The sequence below is a fragment of the Cervus canadensis genome, chromosome 6 (genome assembly GCF_019320065.1).
Source record: "Cervus canadensis isolate Bull #8, Minnesota chromosome 6, ASM1932006v1, whole genome shotgun sequence".
Classification (NCBI taxonomy): Eukaryota; Metazoa; Chordata; class Mammalia; order Artiodactyla; family Cervidae; genus Cervus; species Cervus canadensis.
Genome location: NC_057391.1, coordinates 40,622,315 through 40,639,499, shown reverse-complemented (window position 1 = coordinate 40,639,499; position 17,185 = coordinate 40,622,315). Strand labels below are relative to the sequence as shown.

At 39.0% G+C, this 17,185-nt stretch overlaps 1 long non-coding RNA gene across 1 annotated transcript in view; it reads left to right on the top strand.

Annotated features, from left to right (window-relative positions):
* The first annotated feature begins 24 nt into the window (after positions 1-24).
* Positions 25-17,185, top strand: part of LOC122443479 — a 50,358-nt gene continuing 33,197 nt past the window's right edge. The window contains exons 1-2 of the long non-coding RNA XR_006270022.1: positions 25-134; positions 14,358-14,436. This is a non-coding gene — a long non-coding RNA (uncharacterized LOC122443479). The remainder of the gene's footprint in view (positions 135-14,357; positions 14,437-17,185) is intronic.

The window sequence follows — 17,185 nt, the reverse complement described above, 5'->3', positions numbered from 1 at the left end:
CAGAGCCGTCTTGCAGAAATGAACCGAGGGCGTGGTGTACAAAATGGGGCGGGACTTTAGAGAGGAAAGGCTTAAAAATTTGCATCCGGATTTTGGCGCCAATGTTTGGTATTTATACTTACTGAATACAGTTGGTAAGTTTAAACTAAAGCAGTTTCCAATTAAATGTTCATCAGAGTTTTCTTGTTTCATTTGAAAATTTTCCTAAGAAAGCTAATGGATGTTTATAAGAGTCAGAATATCTGTTTACTTCTGGAGGATTCGAGAGACTGGAGCGGCATAAGGGAGACTTCATGGATTCCCTGTATATTGTATATCTTGGCCTGAAAAGTAGTTACACACGGGTGTACACATATGTTAAAAACTATCGACCTGTACATATTTCATGCACATGTATGCACTTTAGAATGTAGTTATCTCTCAGTTTTTTGTAAATCATTAGTTACAGAAATACTAGATCAGAAATTCAAAATGGGACAAGACACATAAGTTTGTAACAAATACTTAAGATTTTTCCCCAAGCATTTGTAAATATAAATGCAAATCAAAATAGGCGCTGTCTTTAAAAAGTGTTAATCAGTCAAATGAAAATATTTGAATAATTGCCGTTACACCTCCTGGCCTCACATTTCCTCCTAAACTCAATTCAGTTGGCTAATTTCCCCACCCCTTAGGTGCAAGGCCCTTTGTAGGGCACTAGTAATTTACTTGACTGCCAGCAGCATTCTGTCACAAACTTTTCTTGAAAGGTGCACTATGGTGCCTCATTTGCTCCTCTCCCCCCCCCCACCCCGCCCCGCACTCCCCTTTCTTATAGCTGCTCCTGAAACTTCTTGGCGGTCCTTCAGTACTTGACTTCCAGACATTGGCTTGCTCTGGGATGCTATACCGGCCCCCTCCTTTTTATATCCACACACTCTTCCAGATAACCTTGAAAGTGAAAGTGAAGTCGCTCAGTCCTGTCCGACCCTTTGCTACCCCATGGACTGTAGCCTACCAGGTTCCTCCGGCCATGGGATTCTCCAGGCAAGAATACCGGAGTGGGTTGCCATTTCCTTCTCCAGGGAATCTTCCCAACTCAGGGATCGAACCCAGGTCTCCTGCATTGCAGGCAGACGCTTTAACTTCTGAGCCGCCAGCGAAGCCCCCAGATAACCGTAATTCTGGCTTTAAAAGCCATCAATATGCCTGTCGTTCCAGCTCTCACCTTTCTCTCACCTTCAGACATGTATATTGTTAAAATACAAAATTCAACCAAATAAATTTAAAGATCCATCTGTCTCTGTCATTAGGTGATGCTTGAATCAGACAGCATCCCATCCAGCAGCTAGAAGAGCTCTCCTTCAGGTTGTACAAAATAGAAGGCTTTTGTAGGAAGAAGGGTGACACGAGGGAGTTATTAGCAAACGTGAAGAAAGTATTATTTTTCAGGGCTTTTTGAGGGGAAAAGAACTGGCAAGGTGTTTATCATGAGATTGCCACTTCAAGCCTGGTTTGCTGTCATGGGGGACAAAAAACTCCATTTTGAGATATTTCTTTTTCAACAATATTCAACTCTTTGCTGAACATCTTTTGAATATCTAATGTGTAGCTTAAATATAACAGGGTCAAAAAGTAAAATTCTAGATTCTCCTCCTAGTTTTACATTTCAGTTAAGAGCCCCAAGGTCCATCTGGTTGTACAAGGCAAAAATTTACATTTTAATTCTTTATTATTGTTCTCTTTTCACATACTCTTTATGTACTCCATCAGCAAATCCAATGAACTCTACCTTCTCTACTGTACATCTCCATAGCTTGGTTCAAGTTTCTATCATCTGTTGCTTCAATAACAGATTTCTAACTGATCAGTCTGTGAATCACATTACCCATCATATTTGTCCATGCTAATTCTCTATGTAGTATTAAACTGATTCGCATCTGTGTTTATTCTCTAGTTTCTTTTCTCACCCAATAAGACATGAAACTTCTCTGTTCTGCTCATTACTGAAATCTACAAGGTTTAATGCCAAGTCACTTTAGAACCTGGCACATAGTAAATGTCTGATAGATATTTGTTGAATGAATGAATTAATGAGGAAAATTATAATTATAGATATGCTGTGCTTTTACTATAAAGTATGGGCAACACTGGTAAAAAGGACACAAATATATTCTTATATGTAATATGGAGCAATACCTGCCATTTATACCTCATGGCAATAAGGAGTTCATGATCTGAGCCACAATCAGGTCCCAGTCTTGTTTTTGCTGACTATATAGAGCTTCTCCATCTTTGGCTGCAAAGAATATAATCAACCTGATTTTGGTGTTGACCATCTGGTGATGTCCATGTGTAGAGTCTTCTTTTGTGCTGTTGGAAGAGGGTGTTTGCTGTGACCAGTGCATTCTCTTGGCAAATCTCTATTAGCCTTTGCCCTGCTTCATTCTGTACTCCAAGGCCAAATTTGCCTGTTACTCCAGGTATATCTTGACTTCCCACTTTTGCATTCCAGTCTCCTATAATGAAGAGGACATCTTTTTTGGGTGTTAGTTTTAAAAGGTCTTATAGGTCTTCATAGAACCATTCAACTTCAGCTTCTTCAGTGTTACTGGTCAGGGCATAGACTTGGTTTATCGTGATATTGAATGATTTGCCTTGGAAATGAACAGAGATCATTCTGTTGTTTTTGAGATTGCATCCAAGTACTGGATTTCAGACTCTTTTGTTGACTATGATGGCTACTCCATTTCTTCTAAGGGATTCCTGCCCACAGTAGTAGATATAATGGTCATCTGAGTTAAATTCACCCATTCCAGTCCATCTTAGTTCGCTGATTCCTAGAATGTCGACGTTCACTCTTGCCATCTCCTGTTTGACCACTTCCAATTTGCCTTGATTCATGGACCTAACATTCCAGGTTCCTATGCAATATTGCTCTTTATAGCATTGGACCTTGCTTCTGTCACCAGTCACATCCACAACTGGGTGTTGTTTTTGCTTTGGCTCCATCCCTTCATTCTTTCTGGAGTTATTTTTCCACTGATCTCCAGTAGCATATTGGGCACTTACCGACCTGGAGTGTTCATCTTTCAGTGTCCTATCTTTTTGCCTTTTCATACTGTTCAATGGGGTCTCAAGGCAAGAATACTGAAGTGGTTTGCCATTCCCTTCTCCAGTGGACCACATTCTGTCAGACGTCTCCACCATGACCCATCCATCTTGGGTGACCCCACATGGCATGGCTTAGTTTCGTTGAGTTAGACAAGCTGTGGTTGGTTAGAACTGGACATGGAACAACAGACTGATTCCAAATAGGAAAAGGAGTATGTCAAGTCTGTATATTGTCACCCTGCTTATTTAACTTATTTGCAGAGTACCTCATGAGAAACACTGGGCTGGAGGAAGCACAAGCTGGAATCAAGGTTTCCAGGAGAAATATCAATAACCTCAGATATGCAGATGACACCACCCTTATGGCAGAAAGTGAAGAACTAAAGAGCCTCTTGATGAAAGTGAAAGAGGAGAGTGAAAAAGTTGGCTTAAAGCTCAACATTCAGAAAACTAAGATCATGGCATCCAGTCCCATCACTTCATGGCAAATAGATGGGGAAACAGTGGAAACAGTGGCTGACTTTATTTTGGGGGGCTCCAAAATCACTGCAGATAGTGATTGCAGTCATGAAATTAAAAAACATTTACTCCTTGGAAGGAAAGTTATGACCAACCTAGATAGCATATTAAAATGCAGAGACATTACTTTGTCAACAAAGGTCCGTCTAGTCAAGGCTATGGTTTTTCTAGTAGTCATGAATGGATGTGAAAGTTGGGCTATAAAGAAAGCTGAGTGCAGAAGAATTGATGCTTTTGAACTGTGGTGTTGGAGAAGACTCTTGAGAGTCACTTGGACTGCAAGCAGATCCAACCAGTCCATCCTAAAGGAAATCAGTCCTGGGTGTTCATTGGAGGGACTGATGTTGAAGCTGAAACTTCAATATTTTGGCCCCCTGATGCGAAGAGCTGACTCATTTGAAAAGACCCTGATGCTGGGAAAGATTGAAGGCAGAAGGAGAAGGGGATGACAGAGGATGAGATGGTTGGATGGTATCACCAACAAAGTGGACATGAGTTAGAATAAACTCCGGGAGTTGGTGATGGACAGGGAAACCTGGCGTGTTACAGTCCATGGGGTCACAAAGAGTTGGACATGACTGAGCGACTGAACTGAACTTCCTACAGTCATTCACAGATGGGTCTGTTTAGCTTATTTACTGTGATCTTAAACAAAGGAATTTTAGCTTGACCTTCAGGCATGGGAGGTGCAGTCCCTGAAGATGGGTCATTATGTATACTTTAAGCTATCAGCAAAATCCCTTTAGTGATTAACTTGTAGCAAAAGCAATAGAATACAAAGATTAAAGAGGCAGATCCAATATGAAATCAGATTTCTTCATCTCTATTATCGTTATGGTATTTAGAGGTTTGCGGGTGTGTGTGTGTGTGTGTGTATTGCTAGATCCAGTTTGCTAGCATTTTGTTGAAAATCAATATATCTGTATTCACAAAAGATACTGATCTGTAGTTTTCTTGTGATGTCTTTATTTCATTTTATCAGGCTAATACTAGCTTCATAGAATGAGGTGAGAAATGTTTCCTCCTTTTTTTTTTTTTTTATTTTTTTGTTTTTTTCATCGATATGAATCAGCCATGGATTTACATGTATTCCCAATCCCGATCCCCCCTCCCACCTTGTTTCCTCCTTTTTTATTCTTTGAAAATATTCATAAAGAATTTCTGTTTTCTTCCTCTTTAAATGTTTGGTAGAATTCTGCAGTGAAGTTATCTGGAACTGGGTTTTTCATTGTGGATTATCTCTTATAGATTTATTCAGATATTCTATTTATTCTTGAGTCAGTTTTGGTAGTTTGTGTCTTTCTAGGAATATGTCTAGTTCATCTGAATTTTCTAATTTGTTGGCCTACAAGTCGTCATAGTATTCCTTTATAATCCTTTTAATATCTGTAAGGTCAATATTAATGTCTCTTCTTCAATTCCTAATTTTAGTAATGTGAGCTTTCTCTCTTTTTTCTTGGTCAGTTTAGCTAAAAGTTTGTCAATTTTGTTGATGTTTTCAAAGAACCAACTTTTAGTTTTGTTGGTTTTCTCTTTTTTTTTAATTATGTTTTTCATTATTTTTTTCTTTTTGCATGCTTTCAAGTTTTTTTTGCTTTTCCTCTTTCCCTAAAGTATTTTAAAGTAGAAGACTAGGTTATTGATTTGCAATGTTTCTTCTTTTTTTAATGTAGGCTTTGAACTCTGAGTTTCCTGTCAACACTTCTTTAACTGCATCCCATAACTTTTGTTATGTTTGTTATCTTGTGTCCCTCATGTCATTCATGTCAAACTATTTACTGATTTTCCTTTTGATATGTCTTTGTCTGTTGTTTATTTATAAGTTTGTTGTTCTTTTCCATATATTTTTTAATTTCCCAAATTTCTTTGTTATTAATTTAGAGTTTCACTCCGTTGTGATCAAATAGCATACTTGTGTAATTTCACTTCTTTCTAATTTATTGACACTTGGTTTATGGCCTAGTATATAATCTATTCCAGAGAATGTTCCAGCCCTTGAAAAGAATTTGCATTTTTCTGTGATTGGGCAGAGTGCTCCACAGATGTCTACTAGGTCAAGATGGTGTATAGTGTTGTTCAAGTCTTTTAATTCCTTGCTGACCTTCTGCCTAATAGTGTTCTTTCTGTTACTGAAAGCGGGGTATTAAAGTCTCCAATTATTGTCTCCTCAATTCTGAGAGCTTATATTTCATGTATTTGTGGGCTCTGTTTTCTATATCTTAGTAATTGTTATGTATTTCTGATGGATTGACTCTTTTAGAAAACTTTCCTCTTTATATCTGCCAACATTCTTTTATAGTCTGTTTTGTCTAATATTAATAGAGCCGCCTGCTATGGTTTTGTTACTAGAGTTCTGGGGTGTTGGATGGATAGCTGCTGTCCAACCAAAGACCACTAGGAAAATGGACATAGAGAAGTTTATTTTTCACAAGTCCTGAAGGAAGCATGCAACACGCCTTGAGGGCCCACACAGGAAGGGTGAGGCAGGGTGCAGTCAGAGAGAAGCAGGACTTGTGGTAGAGTGCTTTGGGATTTCTGGGCAATTTGAACTAGGAAGAGCAGGGTTTTGGTAAGCTTCACAGGGGTCTTATCTAAGAGGTACACAGTGAAGCCCCTGAGAGGATGAGAGAGACTATTTATCACAAGGGCCACTGGGAGGGGGGTCATATCAGTAACTTAACATTCACTTGTGACCCGCAGGGCTGTTATCTATGGCATACATTCACAGGAGGGGCTAGTGTTAGTTCAAGGCCCCTGCAGGCTGCTAGGTCACACAAAATGGATGCCGAGGCAGCAATATTATAGAGTAGCTTAGCCAAACTCTCCAGCAACTGCTGATACGTTAACAGTGAGCTATCATCCTCAGATGGTCTGACAGCTCTTTAAGTCAAGATTAAGAAGATTAATTATTCTCCTCTCCCATCTGGATACAGAAAGGCAAAAGTAAGGATCATTCTAAATTTATGAGGTTGGCTTTAAAATTTAACTTTAAAGAAGCTTATTAAATATTTTATAATGTTCATGCATAAAATGTTTCAACCTAGCTAGAGAAAATTCTAGCTTTTCAAAGGGGTACTATCATGTGAAACCCTAAATTAGAGTTAACAAATGAAGATCTGGCCACCTAAGGAGTTACTGATCACTGACATAATTACTAGGCAAGTCGCAGAGTATTTGTAGCTCAAGGTTAGCTTAATATATGTTATTGCAATTGTTCAAAAGCACAAGGAAAGCTAAAGCTATAGCTACCAGAGTTAAATTCTGAAGTCTGGCTATTTGAGGAGGAAAAAGAGAAGTGTGTTCACTTAGCATTAAAATCTCTGACACAAGTAGCCGCTTTTCCCACACAGATGGCTCAAGGCATAGAAAGGATCATAAATAATGCAGTTCGGGACAACAAGAAATGCTTGAACTGAACCATGACAGAAATGGTTGTTTGACCATACCGTGGATCTCACAGTTGCCCTGCCCATGAGAGTTAGCAGTTAATATAGAGCAATGTTGCTTCTTAACTTATTTTTACCTATTATGTTAATTATAGTAAGTTAAGTGTCAAATTTCATATGTGTCCACAGAAATATCATAGTTACATGTAAATCTCACTCTGAAATTCAGTAACTATGGAAAATGACCACTTGTGGTTGTTATGGACTGAGTGTGTCTCCCCGAAGTTCACATGTCAAAGCACTAACCCACCTGATTCTGCCCCACCCACCGGTGGAGCCTTTGTGAAATAAGTGGTTTAAGTGAGATCATGGAGATGGAACTCTCCCTTGATGGAATTAGTGCCCTTATAAGAAGAAGAGAGACTGAAACTTGTTTTCTCTGTCATGTGAGGATAACAGCAAGAAGGCAACCATCTGCAAACCAGGAAGAGGGTCCTTACCAAGAATCCAAACTGCTGGCATCTTAATCTTAGACTTCCCCATCTCTAGATCTGTGAGAAAGAAATGCCTAATATTTAAATCAAGTCTGTGGTGTTCTGTTACAGCAGCCTGAATAGACTAGGACTGTCATTTAAAAAAAAAAAAATTTAAGACAAGTCAATATACCAATATGCTTTCCTTTTTCCATTCTAGATAATACTTGGGCCCAGTAGCATAGGAGTATCTCTTTTGTTTTGCTTTGTTTTAATTTTATTTTTGTCTGTGCCCTGGCTTTCTCTAATATATTAGTTATGTATTGCTGCCTCAAATTACCTCATGTTTAACAAGACCAGGAGCTGACTGTCACTCAGAACACGAACTCCTTATTGCCAAATTCAGACTTAAATTGAAGAAAGTGGGGAAAACCACTAGACCATTCAGGTATGACCTAAATCAAATCCCTTATGACTATATAGTAGAAGTGAGAAATAGATTTAAGGGACTAGATCTGATAGACAGAGTGCCTAATGAACTATGGATGGAGGTTCATGACATTGTACAGGAGGCAAGGATCAAGACCATCGCCAAGAAAAAGAAATGCAAAAAAGCAAAATGGCTGTCTGAGGAGGCGTTACAAATTGCTGTGAAAAGAAGAGAAATGAAAAGCAAAGGAGAAAAGGAAAGATATACCCATTTGAATGAAGAGTTAAAAAGAATAACAAGTAGATATAAGAAAGCCTTCCTCGGTGATCAGTGCAAAGAAATAGAGGGGAAAAAATAGAATGGGAAAGACTAGAGAAAATTAGAGATACCAAGGGAACATTTCATGCAAAGATGGGCTCAATAAAGGACAGAAATGGTATGGACCAAACAGAAGCAGAAGATATTAAGAAGAGGTGGCAAGAATACACAGAGAACTATACAAAAAAGGTCTTCATGACCCAGATAATCACGATGGTGTGATCACTCACCTGGAGCCAGACATCCTGGAATGTGAAATCAAGTGGACCTTAAGAAGTATCACTATGAACAAAGCTAGTGGAGGTGATGGAATTCCAGTTGAGCTATTTCAAATCCTAAAAGATGATGCTATGAAAGTGCTGCATTCAATATGCCAGCAAATATGGAAAACTCATCAGTGCCCACAGGACTGGAAAAGGTCAATTTTCATTCCAATCCCTAAGAAATGCAATGCCAAAGAATGCTCAAACTACCACACAATTGCACTCATCTCACACGCTAGCAAAGTAATGCTCAAAATTCTCCAAGCCAGGCTTCAGCAATACGTGAACCATGAACTTCCAGATGTTCAAGCTGGTTTTAGAAAAGGCAGAGGAACCAGAGATCAAATTGCCAGCATCCAATGAATTTATCGAAAAAGCCAGAGAGTTCCAGAAAAACATCTATTTCTGCTTTATTGACTATGCCAAAGCCTTTGACTGTGTGGATCACAATAAACTGTGGAAAATTCTGAAAGAGATGGGAATACCAGACCACCTGACCTGCCTCTTGAGAAACCTGTATGCAGGTCAGGAAGCAACAGTTAGAACTGGACATGGAACAACAGACTGGTTCCAAATAGGAAAAGGAGTACATCAAGGCTGTATATTGTCACCCTGCTTATTTAACTTATATGCAGAGTACATCATGAGAAACGCTGGGCTGGATGAAGCACAAGCTGGACTCAAGATTGAGAGGAGAAATATCAATAACCTCAGATATGCAGATGACACCACCCTTATGGCAGAAAGTGAAGAAGAACTAAAGAGCCTCTTGATGAAAGTGAAAGAGGAGAGTAAAAAAAAGTTGGCTTAAAGCTCAACATTCAGAAAACTAAGATCATGGCATCCGGTCCCATCACTTCATGGCAAATAGATGGGAAACAGTGGAAACCGTGGCTGACTTTATTTTGGGGGGCTCTAAAATCACTGCAGATGGTAACTGCAGCCATGAAATTAAAAGATGCTTACTCCTTGGAAGGAAAGTTATGACCAACCTAGATAGCATATTAAAAAGCAGAGACATTACTTTGTCAACTAGAGTCCATCTAGTCAAGGCTGTGGTTTTTCCAGTAGTCATGTATGGATGTGAGAGTTGGACTATAAAGAAAGCTGAGCACTGAAGAATTGATGCTTTTGAACTGTGGTGTTAGAGAAGACTCTCGAGAGTCGCTTGGACTGCAAGGAGATCCATCCTAATGGAGATTGGTCCTGGGTGTTCATTAGAAGAATGTTGAAACTGAAATTACAATACTTTGGCCACCTGATGCGACAAGCTGACTCATTTGAAAAGACCCTGATGCTGGGAAAGATTGACGGCAGGAGGAGAAGGGGATGACAGAGGATGAGATGGTTGGATGGCATCACTGACTCAATGGACATGAGTTTGGGTAAACTCCAGGAGTTGGTGATGGACAGGGAGGCCTGGCGTGCTGTGGTTCATGGGGTCGCAAAGAGTTGTACAGGACTGAGTGACTGAACTGAATTAGTAACTTAAAAACAATAAACATGATCTCTCACAGTTTCTGTATATGTCTCACAGTCTCAGAATTCCTAAGTGGTTTAATTCCTGGTGGTTTTAACTCAGAGTCTTTAATGAGGTTATTGACAACATGTTTACCATGGTAGTCATCTGAAAGTTTTAAGTGGTGCTGAAAGAGCCATTTCTCAAATGGCTCTCATGTACTTGCAAGTTGGTGCTGACTGGGCTTTAGCATCTTTCCACATAAGTCTCTCCATAAACTTCATGACTTCAGAGCAAGCCATCCAAGAAAGCAAGCCAGAACCAGTGACGCTTTTTATCATCTCGCCTTAGAGACCACTTCGGTTGCTTCTGCAATATACCACTGGTCTTAAAGGACAGACCTATTCAAAGTGAGAGAGCATCATACAAGACAGTGATAGACATAGACAAGGATCACTGGGGGCTATTATGGAGGCTGACTACCATACCTAGTAGCTCCACTTTCATGGTCATAATGACTTAAGTCTCCTGGCTAAGAACCTGGTTCTGGGGTTGGATAGACAAGCATTCTCTTTTTAATTGCACTACCTACCTACTTACTCTTTCTAGTCCTCTGTTTCCTCATCTGTTATATGGAAATGGTAGATCCATCCCATAGGTTTGTAATGAGCATTAAATGAGTTAATGACCACAGAATAGTCCTTTCTGTCAGATCATGTCATTTTATAACTTAAAATCTTCCAGTGGCTTCCCATAGACTTGGAATTTAACTGGTCTATCAGATCCAGACCTAGCTACTAACTGACTTAGCCACTACTACTACTACCACCACCACCACTACCTAATCTAGTTCTGATCTGGTTTCTTTGTCTCCCTTCCTCACTCCACTCTATCCACTGGCCTCCTTTCTGCTCACCCGTGTTAAGTTCTCTCCTATCTCAGAGCCTTTGCACTTGCTGTTACCTCTACGTGGAACATCTTTTCCCTGTATGTTTTCATGGATCATTTATTCACCTCATTGAGATCCCTACCTGAATGTTACCTCCTCAGAGACCTTCCTGGCCATTCCTTTCATTCCTTTGTCCTTCTTTATTTTTCTGTTTATAGCACTTATCCCTACTTGACATTTTATTATATATTTGTTTGCCTATTTTTATTTATATGGCTCTCCTTCATTAGTATGTGAGTTCATAAATACCATATTTCATTCACTACCTTATCCTTAGTGCTTAGAAGTATGCCTGGCTTAGAGTACATGTTTCATAAATATTTGTTTAAAAAGTAAAGAATACATGCAAGTTACTCAGCACATTGCTTGACCTACCACATCATGAGTTCAATAAACCTTAGCTGATGTCAGTCTCATCATCATCTACGTCCTTCCCATCATCCCTGACCACCTTAATATCTCACATGTATATGGGACTTTGTGTGTCTGCTCAGTCCCTCAGTCATGTCTGACTCTTTGTGACCTCCTGCAGGAATTTTCCAGGCAAGAATGCTGGAGCAGGTTGCCATTTCCTACTCCAGGGGATCTTCCTGACCCAAGTCTCTTGCATCATGTGCATTGGCAGGCAGATTCTTCACCACAGCACCACGTGGAATATGGTGCTTGACTCTTCTCAAGTTCTTTTGTTATTTGTAGGAAATAGGCAGTAATACTTTAAAGCAAAGCTGTAATTGTGGAGCTATAATTGAAATGTTCTGACAAGTAATGAAACTGGAAAGTGCAAGGGGAGGATTTGTCTCCTATAAAAGTCTTTTTTTTTTTTTTTCTCCAAAGGATCCTACCTGAAAATTGGTCTTTCCCCACCAAATGAGTAGGCTTTCCTCAGGACAGATGAATGTATTATAAACTGGTCATTTTAAGTTCATTCAAGATTTGACTTTTAAAGAGCCTTTAATGGTTGAGCAGTGCCCTGAATCTTTTCTAGACCAAATTTTGAAGCAGAGGATCATGTTTTATGACTTTTCAACTTTTGGAATTCTCCTGGAAGATTAGTCATTTCTTCCACACACTCACTCTACCTCTGTCTACACCCACTGTTCCCTGGCAAGTCAGAATCTCATGCTGGCCTGCTGGCCTGTCTGGTGCTTTCATGTAAATTAGGAAAAGGAACCTTTCCTCCTGGGAGAGGAAGCCCTGCAGGGGACTTGACTTGGCAGAGACAGCAGGGTCTTGTGTTCTGCAGGACAGAAGATGAATTTGAGCCTCACTCAGCCTTTGGCAGGAAACCCTGGAGCACAGTGGTGGGCAGTGGAAGTCTGCTTCCTTTGTGCTGCCCACAGGCCACCCATGTGTCTGCTGTCCTTCTGGGAGATGACTATCCTGCTGAATCCTATTGAGTAGAACAAGTCTTGACTGAGAGGCGGTCTAGCACAGTGGGGACTGCATAGCAAGGTGCTTAAGAGTCAGGGTTTAAAAGTCAGATTCCTGACCTTGAATCCTATCTCTACCATTCAGTGACCTGAGATCTTAGGCAAGTTATGCAATCTCTCGGTGCTTCAGTCTTGGGCTATTGTGAGGTTTATATGAGTTAATATATGCAATACATACTCAAAACACACGATTTATTATATGAGGGGGACAGAAGACCTAGGAAGTTTGTTCAAACAATGCCTCCTTGTGCATTTATGAGCAACTGGGTGAAAATATAATAACATCTGAGAATGCTTCACTCTGATGCCTTCCACTTGCCCTTTCTAGAGTTAGAGACTAGTATTGAGTCATCCAGCAAGCATTTGAACACTTACTGTGTTTAGTGGTGGACAAACACGTTTAAAGACACAACTTTCACCTTAAAAGTATATTCCCCAATTCTCAAAAAGTCAATCAAACTAAGAGAATGTGCCCATATTCAGGATGCATGGCATATTCTAGTTTACTAGAATGGACTCATTCTTTAGAGATAGATTATCTTTCAATTCAAACTTCCTCTCTTATTGACTGTGTGATCTCAAGAAAGTTACTTAACTTCCATGAACCTCAGTTTTCCACAAAGTAAAATGAGTGGAGGGGGAAATTTCATGGGCTATTTTAAGGATTGAGACAACATTTAGAACAAAAGGGGTGTGGTATACAGGAGGTAGTTATTCCTTGGTAGTTTTTGTCTTTATCAATATTTTCTAGTAGCCTCATCTAATTTCTGCTGTGGGGCTTCCCAGCTGGCTCAGTGATAAAGAATCTACCTGCCAAGCAGGAAATGTGGGTTCAATCCCTGGTTCTGGAAGATCCCCTGCAGAAGGAAATGGCAATCCACTCTGCCCGGAAAATTCCATGAACAGAGGAGCCTGGAGGGCTACAGTCCATGGAGTCACAAAGAGTCAGACACAACTTAGCAACTAAACAACAAGAACAATTTCTATTATAAAGATCTGTGGTGGCATCTTAATATCCCACAGATGTAAATCCAGATACATCACATGCCAGACCTTTGAGAATCTGGCCTCACCTACCTTTCGATCCACTGCTTTCACCATGAACCTTACAGCCCAAAGATGTAGAACTACTTGCAGTTTCCAGAACTTGCTGTGACACATATACTGCCTTTGCTTCCAGCGTCCCCTCTCCCTAGATGACTCTTCTTGTTTCCTCTGCTGGTGAACTATCATTCTTATGTAAAACAGATACATTTAGTTAAAGAATAATAATTTTTAAAAAAACATGTTCTTACAGGTTAAGAAATAGAAATAGAAGGCCCCTGAGATCTCCACATTAAAAAAAAAAAAAATCAGCATTTGTGATATTTGTATTTTAAAAGCTTTGAAGATGAAATCCTTATGTTTATGTACTACCTCTATCATAAAGAAACCAGGGAATTTACTTGTGCCCCTAAAAGCCATAAAGGCTCCCAGTCATTCTGCAGGGATGCTCTTAGTAATTAAATAATGAAACACAATTTGATCAATAGAAAATTATTAAGAAAAAATAATATATTAAATTCAATACATTCAGCTTAATATATTAAATTTTTTTCTACTATGTTTTGTTTCTTTTGAAAATCTAGAGCGTGATTCCTTTGTTAAAATAAATATGGTGGCTCTTGTGGGGGTTGGAGGGTGTCTTTTTATGTTTTTTCTTGTCTGGTCATAAGGAGCCACTAGGTGGCAGAGGATGCTTCTTTTTATCACAATGAGAAAGCCTGAAAAATATTTTCAGCTGGAAACAGGTTTTAGAAGACATAAAAAGCTTCACTTCATAGGTTAATATGTTGCACTAGTATCCTATGGCCCTGCACGTAGCAATTTTAGCCTATTGCCTGTATTATAGTAACAATAACAACAATAATATCAAAACCACAGCCATGTATTGTATGATAACTGTGTACAAGGCATCAGATGAAGAGGTGTCCAGATATTGTGCTGTTTAATTTTCACAGCAACCAGAGGAAGCAAACACTATTAATCTTTTTGCAGAAGAAAAATCTGAGTCTTGAAAAGAGAAGAAACAAAATGCCCAAGACACAGATAACAGCAGAAACCAGATTCAAACCAGGTCAGTTGGATTTTAACACCTGGGGATTAGCAACTTCATTCCACAGACTGTCAGAACTGGAAAAATATTTAATTTTTTATTTTAGAAGAATTAACCACTCTATGATATCATGGTTTAGATGTTATTATAATATCTATGAGCTTAGTCCTTACAGGCCTTATGAAATAGTTTATTAAGGACTTAACAGATGTGTTGACCCAACCTCTTATTGCTTTCCCCATTTAGTCACCATTTGAACCTAATTCCAAATTATCATGTTTAATCCATTCTCTCAAAACCTTCTTTCCATTGTGCCTGTATGTCAAGAAAAGATAATTTATGAATGAAAGTCAAATTTTCACCAGTGTTTTATAGACTTTTCTCTAGTCAAAAGAAAATTAAGTCCCCTGCCACTGTGTAATTGACAAGAATAATATTATAATGGTGTCAATGTACATGTGTAGAAAATAAGTAAAATCAAATGTCATTAAAAAATTAGTTTTTGCAATCCAAAGTGCTCATCTTTAGAAAATAATGCTATTATCTAAAGCCTCAAAGTAGCAGAAGGCACCCATCCTAACAAAGAAGCATTTTTCCTTATTTCAAAAAAACAAAAAACAAAAAAAACCTTAAAAACAGTCTGAAAGATATAATGGGAAAAGTGAGAGATTACGGAGGCAATACTGGTTACTGTTAAGCTTTGTGGCAATGTGTGACTTTTATATATATCTGAAACGGGGCAGTGATCATGTGGAAATATCACAGGGCTACATGATTCATTGGAAATCTCATAGGGCTGGACCTCCTAAATGATAAAGTTTTCCTAACTATCTTTTTACTTGTGTTTCCTTTCTATATTCTGTTGTTGTTCAGTTGCTAAGTCTTGTCTGACTCTTTGCAACCGCATGGACTGCAGTATGCCAGGTTTCCCTGTCCTTCACTATCAGAAAATGATGCCATTTTGCTCAAACTCAACCTCATGTCCATTGAGTTGGTGATGCCATCCAACCATCTCATCCTCTGTCGTCCCCTTCTTCTCCTGCCTTCAATCTTTCCCAGCATCAGGGTCTTTTCAAATGAGTCAGTTCTTCGCATTAGGTGGCCAAAGTATTGGAGCTTCAGCTTCATCATCAGTCCATCCAATGAATATTCAGTCTTGATTTCCTTTTAGGATGGACTGGTTTGATCTCCTTGCAGTCCAAGGGACTCTCAAGAATCTTCTGAGTTAGATGGATGATGTTACAATATTCAGCCCTGGAAAGGAGTGTGAACTCATCGCAGCAACTTCTGTGTGGAAATTTCACCAGTTAAATGTTGGAGTCTATTTATCTGTTCATTATTTAAAAAGAGATTACTGCCTGTATTTTTATGTTTTTCATGATTTGCATATGTATTATTATGCAATGCAATCACACAAGTCAGATGTTTTGTATTTTTATCTGTACTTTTTTCCAATTCACTGGGCCTTTGTAATACTTTTTGTTTTCCTACTAAAAATAGCTATTGGTTAGCTAAGTGTCATGGGTCATCACTCCACTGAAAACAGTAATGTAGCTTTAACATAAAGGGGGCAGCCTTGCCAAAGGCATCAAGAATAAAAAATTTCATATTGTATAAAACTACTTCCCCTTCCCCATTGCACTAGAGTAAATAAGGCTAACTACTATGACAGTCAAATTTCAAAATGTCAATGGCTTAACACAAGAAAAGTTTATTTTTGCTCTCTTTTAAAATCTAATGAGGGCATTCTGGATTGGAAGATGGCCTTCAGTGTGGTCACTCAGGGTCTGCTTCCCCCATGTGGCTATGACTCACCAGGATCTGATTTCTCTGTTCACATAGAACTGTGTACAGATGATCACATAGGAAGTTTGCAGGTCAGGCCTAGAAATGGTCAGCATAGTTTTGCCCTCTTTCGGCCATAGCTCAGTCATGTGCAAGGGAGATGGGGAACTGTGGCTTAGCCGTGTGACCAGAGGTTTTGTTGATCATGAAACAGCCCTTGCCTGGCTAGTGAATTGTTACTGAGACGTCTCAAATGTTATGTGACTCTGTAAGGCTTTAGAGCAGACACTGGCTGTGGATGGGCATGAAGGAGGAAAAATGGATATACAGGAGCTGAAGCAGGGGCTAAGATTTACCTGAGTCCACTGACAGCACTGCCTACATACAATGAGAGCTCTTCTGCCATCTTTACAACTCTCCTTTGAGTTCACTTTCCATTGCCTTTAGCATGACCTGGCCTCCACCTCTGGCAGCCAGAGAACTCATGATCAATCAATGTGTCCAATATTCATTAGTAGAATGAAAACTGACAACCTGAATAAGAAAATTAATGAGGCTATAGGCTCATTAAGCAAATGTATTAGTGAATAGTTTAGTGATATTTGAAATAGATTATAACATTGTTTTTATCCTTATACTAGGAAGGACACATGCCTAGTGCTGAATTTGATAATTGTGTTGTTTGATTATTGAAAATCACATTCAAGTGTATTGATCACCTTTTTAATCTTTGAAGCTGACTGAATGTAAATTTGATTTGATGGCTTCAAACTTGAGTATGTTATAAAAGGGCCTTAACCCCTTTTATGGAGATAAGAGAAACCTCTTTCAGTTAACTTGTTTTATTATTGTTACCATGGAGACCACAGGAAGCACAATCTTCATAAATTCATAATGCAAATGAATTATCGTTCAAGCAATGAATGTTTTTATGTATGTATTCACTTCAAATAATTTTTGAAGTGATTATATTTTTGTCAAAAAT